Here is a 22521-nt window from a genome sequence, read left to right as displayed (position 1 = left end):
AACTGTAGTGACGCATGAACTTCGCGACTTTGCGATGGAAACAAATTTGTACGCTGTCTCTTCACGGCCCCTTTAAACACTTACGCAAATTAAGTAAATCTCAAATTTGTGTGCCTCTTTCGCAAGACGGAAGATTTCTCCCGCGATAAGGCTTTGTTGGAGTAAGATGCCCCAAATTTATGGTCTTCTTCCTTTTTTTAGTGAAAGGACAGTTTATATGTGCGCAAAAAAAGTGCCCAGCGCTCCTGTGTGCGTGCCTCACGGCGACCACCCAGCGCCCCCGCCACACGTTTGTCAAGCCAAGCACACCCACTTATGGAGATCGGCCAAGAGTGCGGCGACCGCCCGCCAGTTAATAAAGCAAAGAAAATGCCGTGCGCTCGTGTGCGCGTGCTAGCGGAGACAGCCCCGCACCCCCTCGCACGTTTGCCAAGCCAACCAAACCTACTTAGGGTATGATTGGCCAAGATTGGTCAGAAAAAAAAACTCGAGCGTTCACCGTAATCGTGGCAACATGTGCTCGGAACGAGAAAGACACACAATAGAGATGTTTATCCTCCTCCAGCGTTCGTCGTAATGGTGGCAACACTTGCCCGGAACGAGAAAGACACGTCATAGAGCACGCCCCTCCAAGGTGATGTCCAATGAAAATGACTTCCAAAAAATGAAGGAACCTCAAACTTTTAGAAACAATGTGGTGTAAAGGTCGTTGCGGAAGTGAAGGAGGAGCAAATCGGCTGCAACCATGGACTTAAACCATCGTGAGGGTCGTGAAGATTGCGTACAGCTTCGCTACCTGCAAGTCTTGCACGTTAGTGTGAGCTTCCTTCATTTCTTTACGGTGTGAGTAGCCTCGACCTCAAGCACTGCGCGAAAAATAGATTTTCCCACTCAGGTAAACAAACACTTTTTGACGGCTCAGGGATTTCTCAGCTCTCCGAACTCAAAGTCGAAATCAATTTCGCAAGAGGTGAGAAATGGGTGCCCCCAGTATGTTTTTCTCAAGTAGTTTTCTGCTCTCGCACAACTTCTTTCGTGCACACATTGATGGGCAGGGCGTCCGGCGGCTGCTCGCGACCGATGGACCCGCATGATATCTTCGCAGGGCAATGTGTCTACCTGCCGGAGCTCTTTTTAGGTTCTTTCCGGCTGCAGTCAAGAAGACGAACTCTCGACGAACTTTTTTGTGTATCTCACTAAATTCAACTAGTGCCGTGTCTTCTTGACCGATACGCTGCATTTTTAAGTCTCGCGTCACTTCTCGATGTACTTGTTTTCATCACGTTTTGCGAACCACTATTTCCCGAGAGGTTTTTCGAGCACCTTTTTTCCTCAGGACAGGTATGGAGTGACACACCTTAATCCATGAAGCTAGCCCATCTTTTCGAACTTTTATTTGAGAGATACCCACTATCTGAAAATCGTCAGCGATAGTACAATACGGTACGCTTCTTTTCGACCTTTTTATTTCAAGTATCAAAAAAAAAAAAAATCCCAGAAGATCACCCCAAGGCGATACGATCTAGACAGACAGCTGTTGATGTACGGCTATGCGATTGTAAACATTGTTCGGGGACGATATTTTAGATGTTATGTCGGAGAGAGAGAGAGAGAAATGACCTTTATTGATTCGTCCTGCGAGAAAGGTGCGGGTCAGGCCACGCAGGGCTTCGCCGCACCTCGTCTAACTACCTGCGCTAGGTAGCGGGCGGAGCCCGAGGCGTCGTGCCCGGCCGGCCGCGCGGGTTACTCGGATCGCCCGCGCCCTCGCCGTCCGCTCGACCCCCGCGGGGGCCGGGAGGCAGATCTGTCCTTTTAAAACGAGAAGGAAAAATATCGGGAAAAATATCGCTCCGCATGCATGTATCGTTATTGACCTGGTGCAGATGACCCTCCAAATGCACAAGTAAGGTATTGGCGTTGCCATTTCTGTCTGGCCAAGCAGCTGTTTGCATAAGGGCCATGATGCGGGTGCGTTGGTCTCTCAGAGCAACAGCATGCATTTTTGCATAGCTATTCCACTTCAAGGAAAATATACATGGAATAATGAATTATGCTTCTTTCTCCTGAGCCTTAGAATTGGTCATAGAACTTCAACAGAAACCCCAATCGTAATATCCTCTTTCCTGTCTGCGCTGCTTCGAGCGCTCAAGTCACCAGGACTTGCTGTTGTTACGGCAATGACCTTGTTAGCAAGCGAGCGCGACCACTGATAGGGTTAGAACGCAAAGCAGCGTCAGCACTGTGTATGAGGGGTGTGCTAGAAATGCCGCGCTGCTAACCTCTAAAGCCAGAACAAGGCGTGTGCATCGGACCGTACCTTCAGTTCACGAGGGAGACGGACGAGATGATGTCATTAGATCCACCAATGCAGTTACCATTATTTTTTCACCAATTTTTAGCCAACTCAAATGGGAAAGTAGCGTGATCTGGCCCGTGCCACACGAAATGATTGTTGACTACTTTGGGGATGGAAAATTTAAAACGTTGACTGTTTTACTTTTGTCCCACGTTATAGAATAAAATTCTTTTATAAGTAAGCGAACAATATCAAGCCTGGAGGAACTTCCCTTAAATAGTTCAAGGTGGTAACGCTTAGCGTGAGAAAGCTTAGCACGAGAAATCTCGCGATGCTACGTGATCCACATTTTGTAGCGTAAGCTATACACTGGCCGAGGTTGAGCAGTTTCGCGTGGACCCCGAAGGGTAGTACTGCGCAAGAGCGAGCAGCATTGGATTGAATTGGATTTGGATTAAATTGGATTGGATTGGATTGGATTAAACTAGATTGTATTTGATTGGATTGGAAATCCAATCCAGTTGGAGTGCGGGTGTATAGAGAGTTGTGTCTGCATATTCGCCGGTCTGCGCATTCCAGAGGAGCGACGTCATAGCCGTGGCAGACGCACTGGCGCCGGTGCGTGCCCAGCTGTGCGCCTCCGTTGCGCAGTACCAATTCTGACGTTGCGCTGGATCAGCTTGATAGCCGTTTCGCGTGGCTCCTGGCGAGCCGTGCTGCGCCTGCGCGAGGAGCAGTGACTGGACTGGACTGGACTGGACTGGACTGGTCTGAACTGGATTGGATTGGATTGAATTGGATTGGATTACTGAACCTTAGCTCACGCTACGTATATCCTGGCATAGCCGAGCTAAGCCACTGCTAATTTTTAGTGACAGCACAGCCGCGCTACCGCAAGGCGAAAACTTCTTACAAAAAGTGTCGTTATAGTAAGCTCCAGACATGCGGGGTGTCCTGCCTTATTTGTGTTCTCATCGTACTATAAAAAATCGCCATTCACATGTAAAGAACAACACATTTTGTGATGATCGAGACAATTGAATGAGTATGTAACGAGATGGGTTGCGTGATAATCCTCGTGGTTCTACAATTGGTTTTGGGTAGTTCTAAAGTTTTCTTTCCATGACAATAAGAGTTATAATGATAAAAAGACAGCGTTGTTTACGTTAAATTAATGTCTGTGGTGTAGAACATTATCGCTTTTCTTGTTATTGTTATGGGAATTTTGGTAGAACGCAGAGAAGTGCGGCGAAATAAAAAAAATCTTTAAAATATGAACCCGCTTAAAATATCCCGTCTGCATGCGGGATGTTGCCAATAGAATTAAATAGAAACTTCAAGAAAAAAGACCCTAAGAAAACGATCTATATAATACAACCCTTAAAAATGACAATCGTGGGCAAGACTCACCGATGATCATGCAGCTTCATGAAACGAGACAAAACAATGTGTCAGCTTGCACTAGGGCTGCAACGCTGAAGAAACTTGCGGAGCTGGCGGCCCCACCGAGCTCATTTTTGGTTCGGCTAAATTTATTCGTGGTTATGCTTGCAGACTTGGCCAAGCTTTCCGAGGGGTTCTGCTTCGCCACTCGGTCAGGTTGTTTGCGTGGTGTCGTCGTTAGCCCCGCAAAGAGCAATGAACACTCGGTCATTGAAATATATATACAATGTAGGCGAGCTCGCAACTCCGGATCTTCTGCAACTCCCTGACGTTTCGCCGCCGCTTCACCGGCGCGATATTCGGGATTGGACTGAAGTCGTCGCATCCGTTCTCGACTAGCGGCACGGCGACTTTCGCGCTGCACTTCCTCTTCTTCGGGAGTGATCGATGCTCCTTGGATGCTCTTCTTCTGTCAGCCCATCTCTCCATTCGTCGGATACTCGGCTGTTGCACCTGACATGAATTTCTGAACTTGATCATTTTGTCTCTCCCGAAGTGCACCATGTTAGCACGCGCAAGAACCCGCGGCAACCGGATTCCCGATCTCGGCGTCTGTAGCGTGAACATGGTGTCTGCGCTCCCCACTTGAGGAATGAACGCACGTGAACTGGCGAGGAGAAGATCATGCGAGAGATCACGCCATGAACGCTAGGCAGACTGTTCTCGAAGATAGAGCGGTGCCGGTGCCCGCGGCGATGTCATGGCTAGGCGAGGCCTTGCTCCGCCTACGCAGCTCCGCGAAGGTCGGGACCGGGCACCTCGCACCGGAGGAGGTTTTTTCTTCTTGGTATTTTTTTGCTAACGCCACCGGACAAAGCTCAAGCTTAACGGGCGCTGTATTTGACAATGCCGATACAGTTACAATTTCAGTAGCGCTCAAAGTCGTAATAATGTGCTGTTGCAGAAAGGAACACAGAGTGTAACGGGATCATCCTTACCGAAACCAGAGAGGCAAATCTGGGGTCCCTTTTCTACATAGGCGCTATGGAAGTTTTTGGCCGCGGAGCTGTTTATGCCGAGCAATATCCCTCTGCCGCACCAAGAAACCTCGAAGTGTGAGGCAAAGCGGCGAAGAGGAAAGGAGCCCACGAGCAGGTGCTGGGAGCGCGCGCCTCAAGGAAAAAAAGGTTGTTAGGGAGGTCCCGGAACCTCTACGCCGTGAAACCGGCAACCTAACCACTGGGCCACTCCAAAGAAATCTTATCACCTTACGAAAGGTTTCCGAGAAACAAGCGAAAAGGAAGATTGAATTCGCGATGGGGACTGCGAGGGCGCTTTCATTCTCGCCGTGACACCTTTAAAGGGTCAATGAAGTGATATGTAAACATTGCGGGATTACAAGCGCAAATTGTAGTCCGGAGTCCCCAGGCCATGTTTCGACCACTCTGGGCGCGTTTACGCGATTTTATTTAGTAGAAAAATTAATTCGAAAATGCTGTCCTCCTCTCTTTACGCTCGCCCATTTTCTGTGGCGTTTTCGTGTGACGTCGTGAGGAGCCGAGCTCGCAATTGGCTGCCCTACTGCACGGCTCCCCGGCCTTCAGACAGAGTCAGTCGGCCCAGCGTTTCGTCCGCCGGCCGCCTACGGGTCGTCGCAATTCGTTCGCTCAGTTGAAACGAAGCCAGGACACGTTTGTGAATGGAAGAATGTGCCTTTCTGTACTTGGTTAGTTTGTACACTGTATCTAGCTCCAAGTCAAGGTCGCTTCACACAAGCGCTGCACAAGCGCACATTCGACCCTTCGCTGACTGGTACGCCAGTAGGAAAATATAAGGCCTCTTGAAGGCGGGAGAAGAGTCAGCGAAGTCAATATAGGTACTAAGGAAATAAAATCAACTGATATTTTTACCGTACAGCGTAAAACTAGGGTGCGGGAAGCACTTTTTTGCGCTGGGCGAACAAGCACAGCGGTCAGCAGCACGACTACGCATCTGCGAACGCTTTTCCGTCTAAGAAATGCAATTGCCAGACGTGATATATTGTGGAAACTTAGGGGATGCTTGCTGCACGAGCGCAAAACAACAAATAGTCACCTAAGCTGTTTGAAATGCCAAAACTAAATAAAAGTGTAAACTGATTATACAATATATACCTTATATTACCAAGGTCAGCAGAGCCCGCCCCGTGGCCGAGTGGTCTAGAGCGCTGGGTGTGTTATTGCAAGTGTTTTGCAAGTCGCGAGTTCAAATCCCCGCGGGTGCGTGCTTTTTTTTATAAGTTAACTTTTTCGTTTTCCGCCGATGTTTTCTATACTGAGTTCACCTCTTTTTGGGCCGCAACGTTCATTGCTCCACGAACTAGTTCACAGAACGCGCGCAGGCTGGCACTGGCGCGCTAGCGAGTTCTCGTTGGCGTGCTGTTGCCATAAGCACCGACTGCTTGCGGGCAGTGGGCACAGGCCAGAATCAACAGACCCTTGGCCTGTTGCGAACACGCTTTTTACGATACAGGCATGAGTGAGGCAAACTCCAAATATGGGGGAAAAGCACATGGCATTTGAGCGTCTGCGGGGACGCGGAGGACGTTCATGCACTGCGTAGGCCTCGGCTAGTGAATGCTACGATTCCAAGCCGTCCTGGGAGGCTAATCTTACGCATTTTACAGCCGAAAACATGGCAGAAGCGCGGTACGATGATTACTGAGATATTGAGAATGCCCATCCAACAACGCCATCGGTTGTGTTTGACAGATCCGAAACCGAAACCGAAACTTGTTTGATTGCTAACCTTGGGCATCGTCCAATCACGGTGCTCCCTCCTCCCAACGTCACAGCTTTAGTTGGTGCGGCCGCCGCAAACCGCGCATAGTAGTTTTTCTTCTTTCGTGCTGTGTAAAATAATTACCGATTTGTCAGCCGGCTAAACGATGAAAGTGGGCTAATTTGAGCCAGTCTACGCAGTGCAAGCAAAAACGGGAGCTTGACAAATTCACTTCAGTGTCCCTTTAATGAGACTATGAACCAATACGGAAAATTACGCGCTCTTCTTTCGCAACTTTCATATCGGCTACAGAGGCAAACAGGCGATGTCCAGTGCCTACAACAAATGGTAAAGGAAGAGAAGGGGGGGGGGGGGGGGGGTGTTACTACAGCATCAATGCTACCGCATTAAAAATGAATTATTTCACATGGATATTTTTGTGGCTATGCAAAACTGTGATAATGTGAACTGACGAGATGCGTAGGCAGACGTATACAAGGCCAGGGCATGAAGCCGCGAAGGTCGCGCAGTAAATGAGGCAGGTCCGAAGGTGTCATAGAAGATGCAATGGTTGGCCTACTTTTGCCTTGCGAGAAACACACGGTCGCGACCTGAACTGGGGATCATCAAGGGCAAAGCCGAGCCAATCAGCACAAGTAAGTTTCGCAGGGAGTCGGAAAGTTCCCCGGCGTCATTTCAGTCGCCCACTTGTGTCGAAGGCTGCGCGGCCACCTAACGGGTGCCGTGGGCTAATGAACTAACTCCCCAACCTCCCTCCTGGCGGTACGAAGATTAACGAGACGCAATGATTAAGCGCCCTGCAGAGTTGGCTGCGGTGAAGCAGGCGCTGCGATCAAATTAGTTTGGGTAAATGAGCGTAATGTGAGGCCCATCTAAACTCTGGCGTTGTTTCATGTGCATGCACGCGTGGTGAGGGTGCAGCTAAGTACTTACTGGAAGACACCTTGACGCGCGGTTTGAGCTTACGTACTTCGTTTTTTATACGCGTTTATTTTTATTGTATTGTGTATGGGCAAAATCTCCCGGTTTGCTTTTCTCCCCCTATAGAATGGCTGCTGTCTTCGGCAGAAGTTCGTCGTTCCGGCAATGACAATTTATTTCCCGTTGCGTGGAATGGGTAAAGGGAGGAGTAGGAACTTCAACGGGCTAAGCAGGGAGTTGATCGAATGAAATCGCGTTTCTAGAAATAAATGTCAACTTTCAGTAGCAATTTAAAAAAAAACGAAGGGAGTTAGCAAGAGCCAGCTAACAACAGAGCATGAACATCAGTATAGCTAAAGAATGCGATATCAACAGAGTGTGTTTCTGTAATTATGAACCAATATTTTTCGAAAGTCGCAAATAATAGCAGCATGGAACCAAAAGGGCATTGGAGCCGGGTTTTCAATGCAGCAATAATTTTGATATCGTTTAATTGCATAATTAATTTGATAAGCCTCTTCTATCATCCATTATAAGGCAAACATACTAAGGTGAACATTGCAATCAAGAATTTGCAAACCTACTTCAAAAACACGCGACTTTTCTCAAGGCGCTGTGGCTTCTGTGACCGCTTTTGTGAGCAAAAAGGACTGCACAAAATGCTATAAAAATCAACGAACCTCTTCCCTGCGGAAACAGGGGTCCACGCGAAGCATGACCTCAGTGAAAACGAAAACTAATTTACCCTATGAAAATCAAAACGCGAAACCATTGACCGACCACAACGAAACCCTCCTTTTCCGCTGAGCTTTACAGGAACGCACGGCGGAGCGAGCCAAGCGCGGCTTGCCCATGCCACAGCTGACGGTGAACCGGTTGACACGCCTTCTCCGGAGCGCATCTCCGAAGGGGCGAGATGCGCCGCGCATAGGCAAACAAACTAAAGTAAGAGCGCGCACCAGCTGCGCCCAGAAACGACAGCTGCGCGGAGAAGCGGCAACTGCGGGCGAGGAGAGAGAGAGGAGAATCCGTAATAACAGGGTTTTACGCGGCGACACCGACGGCACAAGCCGTTGTGGCGCAATCTGGCGCGCCACTTTTGCTTGCGCACCACCTGCGATCGAGGAGCGACAGCTGCTGGCGAGGAGGAAGGGAGAGGGGAATTCCGCGACCGAGCTTCAGGCGAACGTCACCGACGGCACAAGTTAGCCAATACAAGCTTCGCTTGAAAAATACGTCGCAGAAGCACTCTCGTTAACGTTGGCACGCATCATTGGCAGCAATTATTAGCTTACCTTATAGGAGCGAACAGTTTCTTCTACTTGGCCATGCGCCCTCGGGAAATTGACAAGGCAGTGATGTTGATTATTCTGCTACACTGACATGAACGAGCCATTTTTCCCTGCGTTACAATCAACAAAGGCAGGAGTTGCGTTGCGTCGGTGACCTTTGCAACTCACCCACCGGCGCGCCCATCTGCTAATTCTTGTTGCCTCCTGACCACGGAGAAAGGCGCACCTGGCATGATGGTTCTTTAGGAGGCCCTTCGCACATTCTTCGGGGTTTTCAGGGCACGCTTGAGCAATCCCTTCGAGCCTGCTTGCAACGTCATCAGTCGGAGGTCATTGTGCGGATGCGAGGTTTAAAAGCGCAGGGTTATTTCCTCTTCTGCAGGAATCAGTCGTAACAAAGAATGGGATGACAGGGGCATTCATAAACGCCGGAGCACACCACGCACTATCCTTATCAGTGTGGCCATCCCGTGAGCGAGGGGCGGGCGGCCACTCATTCCCCTGGGGAACCTGTGGCTGGATGGCAATGACCATGTAACATGCCACTCCACACTCCACTCAACCGGCCCGGTCCCTGACGCTCATCCGCCCCTCGTTCCTTGGCCGCGTTATAGAGGGCTTGGATTGAGGCCTGTGCCTCTTACAATCGTGATTTCGACCCCAATCATCTCTAGACCCATTCTTGTTAGTGAGGAAGAATCCTTTGACTCTATAAAAAGAGGAGCCCAGAATGACAGCTTTCACGATGCGTTGGGACATACGTACACTGGAGGGGGGCGAATTTTCCGTTGGAGGCAGTTATGTGTCACATTCTTATATAAACATCCTGGAGGTACTTCAGTTTACTTACCTTGAAGGCGCAATCCTGGCGATACTTATCGAAGACGTCTTTACAGTGATGTCGTATTTGTGTCGCTTTCTTCTTTTGTCTTTTTTTTTGTCTCTTGGCGCGAATTATTTGGACGAGAAGGCTGGTGACACTGCATGCCACAGTTGTCCCTAACCAAAGATCTGCGCGGCTGGAGTGCACCTGTTCTACTCACATGCCGTCATGTTCTCATCTCACGCGGAACGCACTGGGCTAACTTTCGTTTCGCCGCTGGCAACGTGCGGATGTATCCTGGTGGTAACGCATTCGGATCCGCATTCGGATTCCCGGGTTGAGTTCCCGTACGTACGCGAAAGGCTTTTTTTATTTACTCTTTACAGCGCAGCTATTTTCTGTACAAGACAACCACGATGGTTTCTCGCACAATGGGCTACTTAAGGCGTTCCCCTTAAAAATCTTCCTTCTCAATAGCCTGTATACTAGAAGAATAACCGAGGTTCATGGGAATCCCGTATAGCAGCAAAACTACACCCCGACTTCGATGACTTTGCCCTAATTAGCCGCTACTTCTTAACCCGAGGGAATATCTAGCAGGATACAGTTATGGGGGAGGGACTTCGCGACGTACGTAGGTACAGATAAATGTTTCGCTCTTGCCAGGCATACGTAACAGCATACGATAAAAACCTTAGTACACGCCACCTAAAGGCTCAAACAGGGTGTCCAGCCAATAAGATGGTCGTAATAAGACAGTCTAAGCTGTCATGCTTAATTCTTATTTAGGCGCTGCTGGCGGGGTGGGAAGCTCCAGCCCGTCATGCAGGCTTTTTCCTCCGCAATGTCGTATTCTGCCTCACCCCCGCGTAAGGAGGGTCATCTTTTGATCTGCATTCTCCTGCAGAGACATGATTCCGGCGCCGGCATTTGGCAATGTGAAAGCACCATGACTGAAGTAAGGAGCAACAGCTGCTACGGCACCAACGGACACACAACGTCGCCTGGCACAATGGACACCGAGGCGTCGTGCTGTTGAAACACCCGCTCAACGCGCCGCTCGCTTGGAAAGTGTTCGTATAAGGACGCGTCATTTTTTTTAAACAGCACGAAAGAAGAACTCAGACCTTCCATATACTACAGATTATGCCAGGGATGCGGCGTTGCATTTGCACTCGTCGTTTGGATTTGCATTGCTTGTAACGGTTTTCTGAAGACATTTTCATACCATTGTGCAGAAAACCTCCCTGCCTGTTATGATATTTTGAACTTATGGCGGTAACGATGTCTCGTAGCGATAGCGGGCGCTATCGGTTTTAACACATCTTCCTCCGATGGCAAGATCATGAGTAGAGGATGTGTTTTGTGCGGTTATCTCTCCTGTTCTCGACACTGTTTTTTAAACCATGACGGTGTTGTTTTACTTCTTTTTTGTTCGAATCAACCGAATATATCTTATTATTAAACGCTGCTAAGCTTCACTCTGTAACCATGTATTGTCTCAAATTTGCCCGAGTTTGCCTTGCCGCTAAACAATGTTCGGATGTATAAATCATCTCGCCGATGTAGTAGCTGCGACAATACTTTTCTTCTTGGTGTTCCATCTGTTCTGTTATTTTCTTCTGGGCTATTTTTAGTCCATGTGACCCCAATGCTCAAAAACTGCTGCAGTGACCCGTCACTGTTATTTTGTGCGTCATAATTGATTGTAATTGATTGTTAATTGATTGTTAATTGGTGTTTCATCTATCCTTTTGTTTCCTTGTGGTTCCTTTTTTAAGTACGACATGTAAGCTGCCGGGTCCACAACCACCTTCCCCCTATATAATACTCCGGAAAGGGTTTTTAAGGGAACATAACTGATGATGATAATTATTATACCATATATGCATCTTGATGATTACTGGTGTGGTAGATGGTTTTTGTTTTTTGCGGTGGTGTTATCTCTGTGAGCTAAAGCCGACTCCAAAACGCCGACGCCCTAAACGAAAGCGAAAAAGAAAAACGAAAAATATACCTATGCTACAAAAAACCTGCAGGGGGGTCACCAAGTAACGCTTCACACCTTAAAAAAAGTTGAGCATCCCCCAGCCCGAACTAACCGAATCACACTGATAGCATGGCAGTGATGCAATTTAGTCGTTCATAAATATTGATTCAATATGCGCTCCAGCCGCGGCAAGATTTTGCGCTCGGGGCGAGTCCTTTAGTGGATGAAGCGTTTTGATGCTCAAAACATCCATACAATTACCGAAATGGTGGTGTAGTAACTCAGTGCCGTTAAATTTATAACGGGCCCATGTTTTAGGATCTCGGTATATGGCAAATAACGCCAAAAGAAAAAAAGAACATTCGATTCAGTGAGTTATTTTGGACGCCTGTATGCCGCAAATACTATGCCGCAGGTGGTTCCGGTGCCGAGCAAGTTTGTTTGACTATTCGTTTCACTAACGTGTTTTAATGAGGGTTCCGGGCATTGCAGTCTGCAAATATATTATTGCATCCCCGCATGAGAATGATGCGATGATTGTTCAATCCAAGGCTGTTGCTGCTTCCCACCTTATTCCAGTAATAACGGGAGGAAATGCTGCTAGAACGACCTTGGAGATAGTTTTTCGGAAGGGGAGAGGCAGACTATTGGGAACGTTATAGGGGGATAGGGGTGGGGGGGTGGGGGAGGTTATAGGGTAACCTTGAAACGGCACTGCATTGCGGTGGCGTGGCTGCGACAGAAGCGCATTGCTGCAAGCTAGCACAAGGGAAAGGGATGTGCCGAAGCGTGGCGCAGTGACTTCGCCGCGCTTTCCGAGTTAACGGGGCATAAACTGTGTTCGCTGCGCACCTGTAGCAGCCGAGTTACCGCACCTAGAGACGCAAAGAGCGCAGTGCTTTCGCTATCAATCTATTTCGTAGCAAGCACAAAATTCCTCTTTCCCTGCAGAAAGGTTTCTCATGATGCCAACAACTTCCGCGAAACAATCCAAAGGTTTGATAGACGTCATATGTTACCCCTTTGTTTTATGAGACTTTTTTCCCTGCTACCGCTTTCTATCATATAGCTTCTAAAGTGTGATGTCTGTTACAAAAAAATTGACCGCGTATCTGATTGCTTCACGGTGAGTTACGTCGAAATACGATAGGTTTCTGCAAATCCAACCTCATAACACCCTCTCCGCTTTCCCCCTCCACCCCTGATGCTCTGGCGCTCACCTCTTGTTCCTCCCCCGATTACGCATTGGGGAGTTTCGCGAGTCCATTCAGTTTTTGCGCTCTCGCACTGCTCGCGCGCCAACTGTTGAAACAAGGCACAGCTTGTCTCTCTTCGACGCAATTTTTTTCAACTCGCTGTTTTTAAGTTGCCATCTTCAAATATAATCAAAAGTGCATTTTTGATCAAAGGAATGGTGCTATACCTTGCTTCAAACATACCTGAACTTTCCTTCACTCCGCAAACCGTTCTGATAGTTTAGAACAGTGTTGCCTGTATACATTTGTCCAAACTTATGGCCCTTTAAATTTTGGCCCGGAGGTTGAATCTAGTGACAGACAGACAGACAGACAGACAGACAGACAGACAGAGACAGACGGATGGACGGACATTTCCGCGTTTAGGTACCCTTTAGAAGCTTTTTGTTAGTATAGCTTGTTTGCACGGCTTTAGGTTATTTTTGTCGTGTCGTTCCTTCAGTACCATTCTACCGCGTACAGCGCTCCCTCCATTCAAAAATTTCTCCTAGCCTTCTTGGGGCATCTTCAGAATCAGGGTAAGGCGTTTGTGAGACGATGACCCCCTTTTGTGCGCGTTGTACTTGAATATGCAGCAAGTGTTTGAGGTTAAATACAAATGAACGGCCACACCACCATCGCCGGTTCACCCTGTCCCGCTCAATGATTATCGCGAGTGGACGGTCTACAGCACGTGCTCCCGTTCTTTTTCTTTTTTATTAGTTTTGTCAACTTCAGCTTGCTGTCCCTCGAGACAGGTGACCTCGTGGCGCTTGTGTTGGCGCGCGTGTAATGGCGGTATCAAGATCTTGGCTGCGGGTATGCGAAAGGCAGGGAGGACCCTATGCGGCGCGGACAGCGCTCTCTCACTGACGAGGGAGGGCGGGCCCCCCTCGTGGGTCGGAGGATAAACGTGCCGCTCGCGGTTCAGACCCCGCGGCCACGGCCACCGACGACGGCGACGCTGCAGCGCGTCCTTGGCTGTACGGGCGCGCTCGGATCGTGAATATTCAAGGCGTCGTTTCGGGAGCGCTTGATCGCTGCGCGGGTAGGCGGTACTGGCAATGTTCGGCCGCGTGTAGTACGGGGCTTGGCGCTTGTACAAGCTTAACGAGGTACGCCGGGTGCTGCGGAGGACGCTCCTTGGCGTGTCACTTTGGGCCGCAAGGAATGCGTTAAAAATTCAGCGAACCATGCTCGCCGCGTGCGCGCGGCGTTGAAAAGCGGACCTGTGCCGTGGCTGAAATATTCATGGCGTTACGGTCCCCCGCTACAGCGATTACTCGACGCATTTCATTGCTGCACGAGAAAAGAAAAGGCGCCACGGGGGGAGCAGGCCCCGGAAACAGCACGTGCATGCGCCGCGGTGTGTTCGCAAATGCATGCTGCCCTGCCGGTGCCGATGGGCTTACAAGCACTCAAGAAAGCGGGGCTGCCACGGCGCGGACGACGCGTCACTTGCCTCGCTTGGGTGCCACTCCATAACGCCGGATTTGGGGGCCCGCGTTCGTATGTGGCGCGTTAAGCGCGCTCGCACTCTTCGCTTACGCTCTTGAGGAGTGCGCGCACGCGAGCGGTAACAATTGCGTGCGCAAATGCCCTGGAACACCAAAGCGGTAATGCGCTGGGACAGGTTTACGTAAGGTCACTTTACAACGCGCCTGCGGCAGCCGTACACACACACTTCGCAGTAAAAAATTCACGCGGCAGTATTAAAACTAATACAGCTTTGCAGACAGGATGAAACAGTTAAGACATGATACCAGGATACTGCCAACTAGCAGTGGGTACCTTTGAGATTTTTTCACTAGTTTTTGTGGTCCCTGCTTACACGTAGCTGGTTTTTATTTTGTTATGATGCATCAGTTTAAGCAGTTCCGAGGTGGCGTACGGTCTTCGACGATCCCGCGGTTCAGCTTCTCCGCAATGTCCTTGAGTTTTTAATCCATGTCGTAAACGAAGTGAATTCGGCGTGGGATAACAACGTGTGGTCCAACGTGGACAGCGAGATGCCGAACTTCATGCTTACACTGCGTGACGCCCCAGCGCAGACAGAACTTCGCAATCAAATCGTATACGGCATCGTCATTCGTTGCATTTTCTTTGTTGGCGGCATGGATTGGTCACCGGAGCGCAGCGCATTGTGGTGGAACTGAACCACACAAATTCTCTTAGAGTGCGGCTCACACATCTAGCGGCCAGCAAGAAGTCACATTTTTTCTACAGCTCTGGCTGTTATACCGGAAATGTCGGCCGTTCAGCCGGCCCGCGCAACTATCAGGTTTCAGATGTCATATCACGATTTGCCTAATAAGAATGTGGATAAAAGAATCGGATCCACCTAATGCATGAAATAAATAAACCTAATCGAATTCAGGGCAACTTTAACGACGTATTTTTAATAAGTAAGCACATTTTAAGCTCACATATGGGTACGGTCCACATTTATTTGAGCTAAAGAGCAGGGGGGTGGGGTCAGCCTGCCATGTCTTAAAGGCCTGAAACCTGCGCCAAATCCAGGGCGTGTCGCACCAGGCTTCTTTAAAGTTCCGGTACCGAGCTCGTCAACCCAGACTCCCACTGCTCAAGGGATGGGTTGTTAGAAGTGTTGAGGTTATGCGGGCAGGGAAAGACAAGATGATACATCGCAAGGAAGGGGGGGGGGGGGGGGGGGGGGCTTGCAGGGTTGGGGGTCGGATCAGAAGGATGGTGAGATTTTCGAGAGGTTTGTGTGCATGTAAAATGCTCCTGTTTGCAGTCCTCGGTATATGTACGCTTGGTAATAGGATAGTGAATGGTGCAGAGGAGGACCTATTCTTATGTGTGTGCAGTGTAGGAGAAGAGTTGTAAGTGGGGTCTCTGGGAGCTAGCTTGGGGTTTGGTAGATCCATGCATCTCGGGGTGCATTGTCTAGAAGTTGGGAATACCCGGATGTGGCGTTCGCAACTGGCATCGTGAGCTGTCTTTGAGTTTCGTGGGTATGCTTACATTTATTGCCCAGTCACCGACCTGAGTCCAGGTCAGCTAAACGACGGAGGCTGAGGCGCCACTGCCTTCATAGTAGCCCAGAATGTCCTTGGGGTTCTTCCATAGTAGCCCCCTGGGTGGCCCGAACGCCTGTTCCGGGTGGAGGAGCCAGCCAAGTGTCCCTTGAGGTAAAGCGGGAGAGGGAGAGCGGAAGGTTCAGGATTTGCTGTTTCAGTAGGAGTGAGGAATAGAGGCGTATGCACCGCAAGAAGGGTGGGCTGGGAGATCGGAGCACTACGTATGCCATGTAGAATGCGATGAGATGGGAAGGAGCGGGCATCAGCCTGACTGAGAAGAACGCTTTCGCCGCGAGTGAGGTGCGGGTCTGGAGAAGGGTAGGCTTGGTGGGCGAGGCGATAGGAGAGTAAAGTAAATTTACGTGTCGCGCGATCGCGAAGACGAGTGGAAGGAGGATGGTATGAGGTTGGCCAGATCATAGACGGACCCGGGGATAGATCTCAAGAAAGCGCGTTTGATCTTGCGTTGCCATCCATGTTAGCGCGCGGCCAGAGAGAGAGAGAGAGAGAGAGAGAGAGAGAGAGAGTTGCTTTATTGGAAAAGAAACAAAAGTCGACTCAGCCGATAACTGCCTCTCGGGTTCAGGGCACCTCAATCAAGACTGAGTCTAGGAGGAGGATAGACCGAAAAGAGGGTGGACAGAAAAAAAAATTCCCGCGCCTTCCCGCGAGGGGAACACGAGTAAATGCAGAGCATTGGGGCCTCAGTACTGATTGAAGGCAGTGTTGCTTCCATCGCTTCTTGCGTGATGCTGGAGTAGCAGACACGAGTAAACGTGGGCACGAGCGTCAACCAAGGAAGGAAGGAGCAACGCAGTGACTGAAACACGAGCGACCGCTAGCCGCTATATTTGCAGCGCGCGCAGTAGAGGGAGAGCAGTACGGGGGGGAGAGCGCGCATGCGCAAGCAGCGCGCGCCCTTCCACGCCCACCGCGCTGCTATCACGCACCTGTTACGCCGAGACCGCGACGGAGCGAACGGGCTGACTACGACGCATGCGCGCGCCAACTGCTGTTGAGAGAGAGGAGGGAAGGAGAGGCGCACCTGCTGCGGACGCGGGACTGTTGACACCGTCCGACGCAGGAACAGGTGAGGCTAAGAAATGCTCTGCATTTAAAAGATAGAAAGGGGGAATAAGATGACGGTTCACAAGCCGCGCTGCATGGACAGCAATGGCGGCATCATAGCCGGTCCGAGAGTCCCGTGTCCTTTCAAAAGTCCAGCAGGCCTCGGATAGCTTTTTCGCGATTTGATTTGTGACAATCCGGGAACAACAGGTTTGATAAGGTGCATGAAGGCAGTCCCAGTTTCACATACGACGCTCTCAGCGCTGATCGAGCATGCGAATTAATGTTGTGGACACTCGCACAGTGCATGCGCGAGTGTCTCTATTGCAGGACAGTGTGGGCAGGCGGGTGAACTGGCGATGCCAAGCCTGTGACTTCTTTCCGCGCAGCGGTGACAGCCGATTCGCAGACGAAGGAGAGCATGGTCAGCCCGGGTCGGTCCCCTCGAAGGAAGCGCGTACGTGCGGTGGCTTGCCGGATGCAACTCGGGAGTCAGGGTGCATGGCTTGGAGGCCCTTTCTGATAAGGTACCGCGCGACGTCCAGGGGCCTGATTGTCGCACTCATTGAAATTGATGGATTATGCGCTTCTTTTGCCAGGTGATCATCCTCCCCATTTCCTTTGATGCCTACGTGATCAGGTAGCTAGCCATTGCAGATGGATGCTAAAGCCTTTGGCGCTGAGGCTGTGCAGTTTGCTGGAGAGACGTTTTACAGCAAGACAGCTGCGGTTGGCCCAGTCGAGCCTCAGGAGGGTATATAGTCTTCGAATCTGAGAGAGTGGTTAGTTTCCGGTTGACGAGATTCTACTCGCATTCCTTAATGATGTCAGCAGCCAAGTGAAGACCCGCGATTTGGGCCGTTGTGGAGCTGCTTGCCACTGGAAGGCAGCATTGCCTGGCTGAAGCGAAGGCAGGCGGGATGGATGCTGCAGCCGCCGCCCCCTTGTCTGGAAGCATGGACTCGTAGGTGAATATCAGCACGTGCCGCTCAAGGTTTTATTTATTTATTTATTTATTTATTTATTTATTTATTTATTTATTTATTTATTTATTTATTTTTTATTTATTTATTTATTTATTTATTTATTTATTTATTTATATTCACAGCATACAGCCAAGACAGGAGTTTACATTGTGAAAAAAGAACTAGTGTCACCAAGCAATCAAATTTACAGACAACCCGGACAAGAAAAAAGAGAGGCACTTGCCAAATTGAGCTGGAGCTGAGGTTAGAGGTTAACCCGTCGTGGTTAAATGTAAAAAGGTTATCAGCATATAATGCATGGTGAAGATTTGCGATTGCTTCAAGCTTTTCCGAAAAAGGGGGGATGGCGATGTTGAAAACGAGTGGGGATATTACGGATCCTTGGGTTGTACCTTTTGCCGCTGGGCTGAAGGTGAAGGATTTAAGCTGCCAAAGTCTAGTCGTTGCTCTTCGGTTACTGAGAAAGGCTTTAACTTCATTTTAGGTATTGTTCCGCAGTCTGTTGTGTTTAGGTTATCTAATGTAAACTGATGGGTAGGGTTATTTAAAGCCCCTTTTATATCGAGTGTCAAGATTGCTTTGGGGATGATTTGATTGGGATAGATTGTGACCTGCTCCTAGATTTGCAGAAGTATATCTTAGGTGGAGATTTTTTTGCGCAACCCAGACATTGTCGGGGCGTGCACAGTTCTTGCGATTCTGGTTAGTTTGTTAGTCTTTGATGCACTAGTTGTTGAAACATTTTGCAAAACTAAAATTGATCTCCTTCACGGGATCGACTTAGGCTGCGTATTGTACTAGAAAATGTTAAAGTATACGTAATGTGCTCTAACATCAATAAACGTTTTACGAGTATTTTACATAGAGAACAGCGGCGAATTTACACGTTTCCGACAACTTACAAAAATAGGTGACTCTCCGACGCCAAAGAGTTTCAAGTGAGCAATGTGTGTGTCGGTTGTCCCGCCATCGTCTTTGCTTTGATTGACTGATTGATTGTGGGGTTTAACGCGCCGACGCAACGCAGGCGATGAGGCGCGCCGTAGTGGAGGACTCCGGATTAATTTCGACCACCTGGGGATCTTTAACGTGCGCCTAAATCTCGTACACACGGGCGTTTTTGCTTTTCGCCTCCATCAGAAAAGCGGCCGCCGCGGCCGGGAATTGAACCCGCGACCTCGTGCTCAGCAGCGCAACGCCTTAGCCACTGAGCCACCGCGGCGGGTCATCGTCTTTGCGCGACGTCTCCAAGCGGTATGTGGAAAATTGAAAACTTTTGCACCCGAACGAAACCTCCCCTTCCCTCCCCCGAGACCTTGACTGGCACAATGCGTCCCTGCAGCTTTCTTTCTAGAGATCTATTTTTCATCGCAAGTAACGTAATTGCAATAACAAGGACAGCAACATTGGATATCACACGTCCAACGGTTCTTCCTAGACGTCAACACTTGCGCCTTACTACGTTCATTGCACTGTCCATTTCAAGGACAAAGCAGGAAAAGGTGCCCGAAGCGCTGGAAGCAGGTTAGAAGGACCGCAGTTTATCCTATTGAGCCGATCGATTTATAATTGAAACGTTACATTGGTGGCTACGAGTTTCACCAAACCACATAACTTGAGTAAAATTTCTTAAAATTCCGTGCGACGAACAATAGTCCACAAAACCAATTAGCAGATCTCATCGCGGTCTTATATCCCAGAGACTCATGTCAGACATGCATATAAATAGCAAAAGGCTACTATTCAGGTGTCGCCGTTAGAGGCTTTAGGAACGCCCCTGTCACCGGTCTTTCTCGGTCTGCTTCCTCGCCTTCTGCGTTATTTAACCTCACCCTTCCCCGTCCGCACCAGCAGTGACAGTGGCGGCGGCACGCGCACGGGGCTCGCGTGCGGTGACGCGCCGCTTGTCTTTGTTCGTTTCCGCGATAGCGGATTAATGAGCTCCGGGCGCTTCACGTGCAGCCACCGCGAAGAAGAGAGTGTCCCAAGACATATCGTCCCTGGAGCAGATAACGCGCCCAATGCCAACCGCGGGAATCAAGAAAAAGGGGGAGGCGGAAGGGAGCCCAGAAAATTGTTTCCCGCCGAAATTATGCGAAGCGGTCGTTAACGTTAATGGGCACCGCTCGGGGAGCTGAACGCCTTCGGCGAACGAAAGCTCGATGCGCCACCGCGCCAAGAAACGCTCCTTAATGGGCCGCTTTGGCGGGCGCGCGCTGGAAGCGACGAGTGGCGCGGCGGCGCGGCCGCAGGGCGCACGCCGCTTTTGGCTGCGCTCGGCTTGTTACCTGCGAAAGGCGCGCGTTGTCACGCTCAAACTTCTTCCCAAATTTTCTTGGCGACCACTTAGGGGCAACGAGTGTTTGCCGAGTGATAACTGCGAAGTCGTTCTATGGGCTTGCATTTTAGCTGCGCTGACTTTGCGTATAAAGATAGAAATGGAATAGGCGTTTTAACTCCGCCTCTTTCTTGTGGGTACGCCGTCCGAAGCGACACTTATCGACAGAGCACTCGCCGCATTGCTGTCGAAGCAAGATTGCAGTCTCAATGTGCAGTTTCAGTTGTTTATTGCGCGAACAGGCGATGCACAGAGGCGGAAAATCGGGAGAATCGGGCTAAACCAATTGCGTCGACGAAGTTTGAGGTCCCGGGTGTTAAAGGACAACTGCGTCCGTCGGCCTTCCGATATTACCATCCTATCCCGCGGCAGGGCCAGTTAAGATGGCGGACGTTCACCGGTGCAGGACCGCCGGCAGGCAGACGGGATGCTGCTGTGACGCTTTCTCCAGAATGAACATATACGCTTGTAGTTGCAGGACCTCTACCATAAAATGTCACGCCTTGCTTAATATTAGGATCAAGGTTAATTAGCAGCGAAGCTAACGCCGCCAAGCTGTCTTGTTCGCAAAGCACTTTTCGTTGTTTTTACGCCTTTCCCCCACAAACCTCTGGGTTTTGGCTATCCTGGGTTCTTCGAGCAGCATCCTTGGCGTATGTGCTGCTCGAGTAACACTCACTTGCGGCAGATGTGGTAGCCGTGTATAATGTATGCATGAATTCGTGCTAAACATCGGCGTTTCGACGCCAGTTCGGACTACGCACGGACAGCCCAATAGAACGGCTGCAACAAGCATCAAAAGGTCAAACGGGATATCTTACATATGCAATTCACTGCTAATTTTTGGAACTGTCGAGGAACGATGTTAGGTCCGTCGTCAGGAATCTGCGCTATCTCTCACGCCCTCAATACATGCTTATCGAGCTAGTGAGGACGCACGCCCTTGCGGCGACCTAGAGGAACCTTTCCTATCGGCTGTGGCGGCAGCTCACACATACAGCTATACAAAAGGACAGGCAGGGCCACGTCGGTTACAGACGCGGGTACACAGACGTGAGCGGGCGTAACACCATCATTTGAGTCCGCCGACATCGTCGTTGCACTGAAGACAGCTTTCCCTGCAAAAGTGGCTTTGCAGCAAAACACGCAATAGAGTAAGCTTTTCCGCAATACATACTTTATGTCCCAAGCCCCGGAGCTTCACTCCAGTTTTTGCAACTCACCGCCGAGAGCGTTGCTAGGCCGGAGTCTCTTCAAGTGACAATGGTCTCTCAACGTACGTCCTCAACGGCTTCCAAACTCCGTTGTTTACTGCCGTGGCCATCTCCTGTTCGCCCGATAATTTCCACAGCAGACGTCCCAGGAGTGGCGCTCGCCAATCTGCGATTTCTACAAGAAAAATCACGTTCATTACTAATAGAGGGCCCATAGAGAGTGCATGTAACTTTGTTTCAGTCAGAACATTGACATGACCTAGTATCATGTCGTAACATCTCAAGGAATGAAGGAAGGAAGGAAGGAAGGAAGGAAGGAAGGAAGGAAGGAAGGAAGGAAGGAAGGAAGGAAGGAAGGAACAGTACAGGGAAGGCAGGGAGGTTAACCAGGATACTGCCTGGTTGGCTACCCTACTCAGGGGGGGAGGGGATACGGGAAATGAAAGGGACAGAAAGGACAGCGGTACATATTACAGGAGAAAAGGAGAGGAAGAAAATTAGGAAAAACACAAGGCGTGACCATGGTAACTACAACGGCAGTACAAAGGACGCACACAAAACCAGAAAATGCACAAAACTAAGGCGGTACATTAATAAAATTGGCGAACTAAGGGCACTCCAGTGTAGTAATGTCCTTACAATCGTTCAGACAGGCCCGTGTTCTTCTAGAAGCGAAGTAAGGCTTTTGTAGTCTTTTCGGCCTGTGACGGACAAAGCCTATGACACAAAATTGTCTGTGCCGTAAAGGGGTGGTCGTCTAGTCGGCGAAGTGTGGTGGAGAGCTGTTGCCTCGGCGTTATGAATCGGTCACAATGGCGCGGAAGGTGTTCAATCGTCTCGTCGGTGGCGCACACATCATAAGCAGGGCGGTTGGCCATTCCAACGGTGTAGGGGTAAGCACCGGTGAAGGCAACACCTAGCCACAGGCGACAAAGTAAGGTGACGTCCGAGCGTGGCACGTTATTAGGTAGGTGGCGCTGCAAATCGGGGTCGAGTGAGTAAAGACGAGCTTTCGAGAAATCTGGTTTGTTCCACTTAACGAGAGTGACTTCGCGGGCAATGGACCGCAGCGACCTTGCTGCATCAGTGCGTGATAGCGGGATGCAGGCCAATCTTGCACCTTTGTGGGCGCCATGAGCCGCTCTAT

The 22521-nt window shown here is 49.9% G+C and overlaps 1 long non-coding RNA gene across 1 annotated transcript in view; it reads right to left on the bottom strand.

The window, feature by feature from the left end:
• Window positions 1-21545, bottom strand: part of LOC144172483 (uncharacterized) — a 38691-nt gene extending 17146 nt beyond the window's left edge. Inside the window, exon 1 of the long non-coding RNA XR_013323022.1 lies at window positions 21384-21545. This is a non-coding gene — a long non-coding RNA (uncharacterized LOC144172483). The remainder of the gene's footprint in view (window positions 1-21383) is intronic.
• Between the last annotated feature and the right edge of the window lie 976 nt (window positions 21546-22521).

This window comes from Haemaphysalis longicornis, unplaced genomic scaffold (assembly GCF_048455015.1).
Source record: "Haemaphysalis longicornis isolate Haplotype H1 unplaced genomic scaffold, Haemaphysalis longicornis Haplotype H1 scaffold_1, whole genome shotgun sequence".
Classification (NCBI taxonomy): Eukaryota; Metazoa; Arthropoda; class Arachnida; order Ixodida; family Ixodidae; genus Haemaphysalis; species Haemaphysalis longicornis.
The sequence above is the reverse complement of the archived record's forward strand: the minus strand, read 5'-3'. Positions and strand labels throughout refer to the sequence as shown.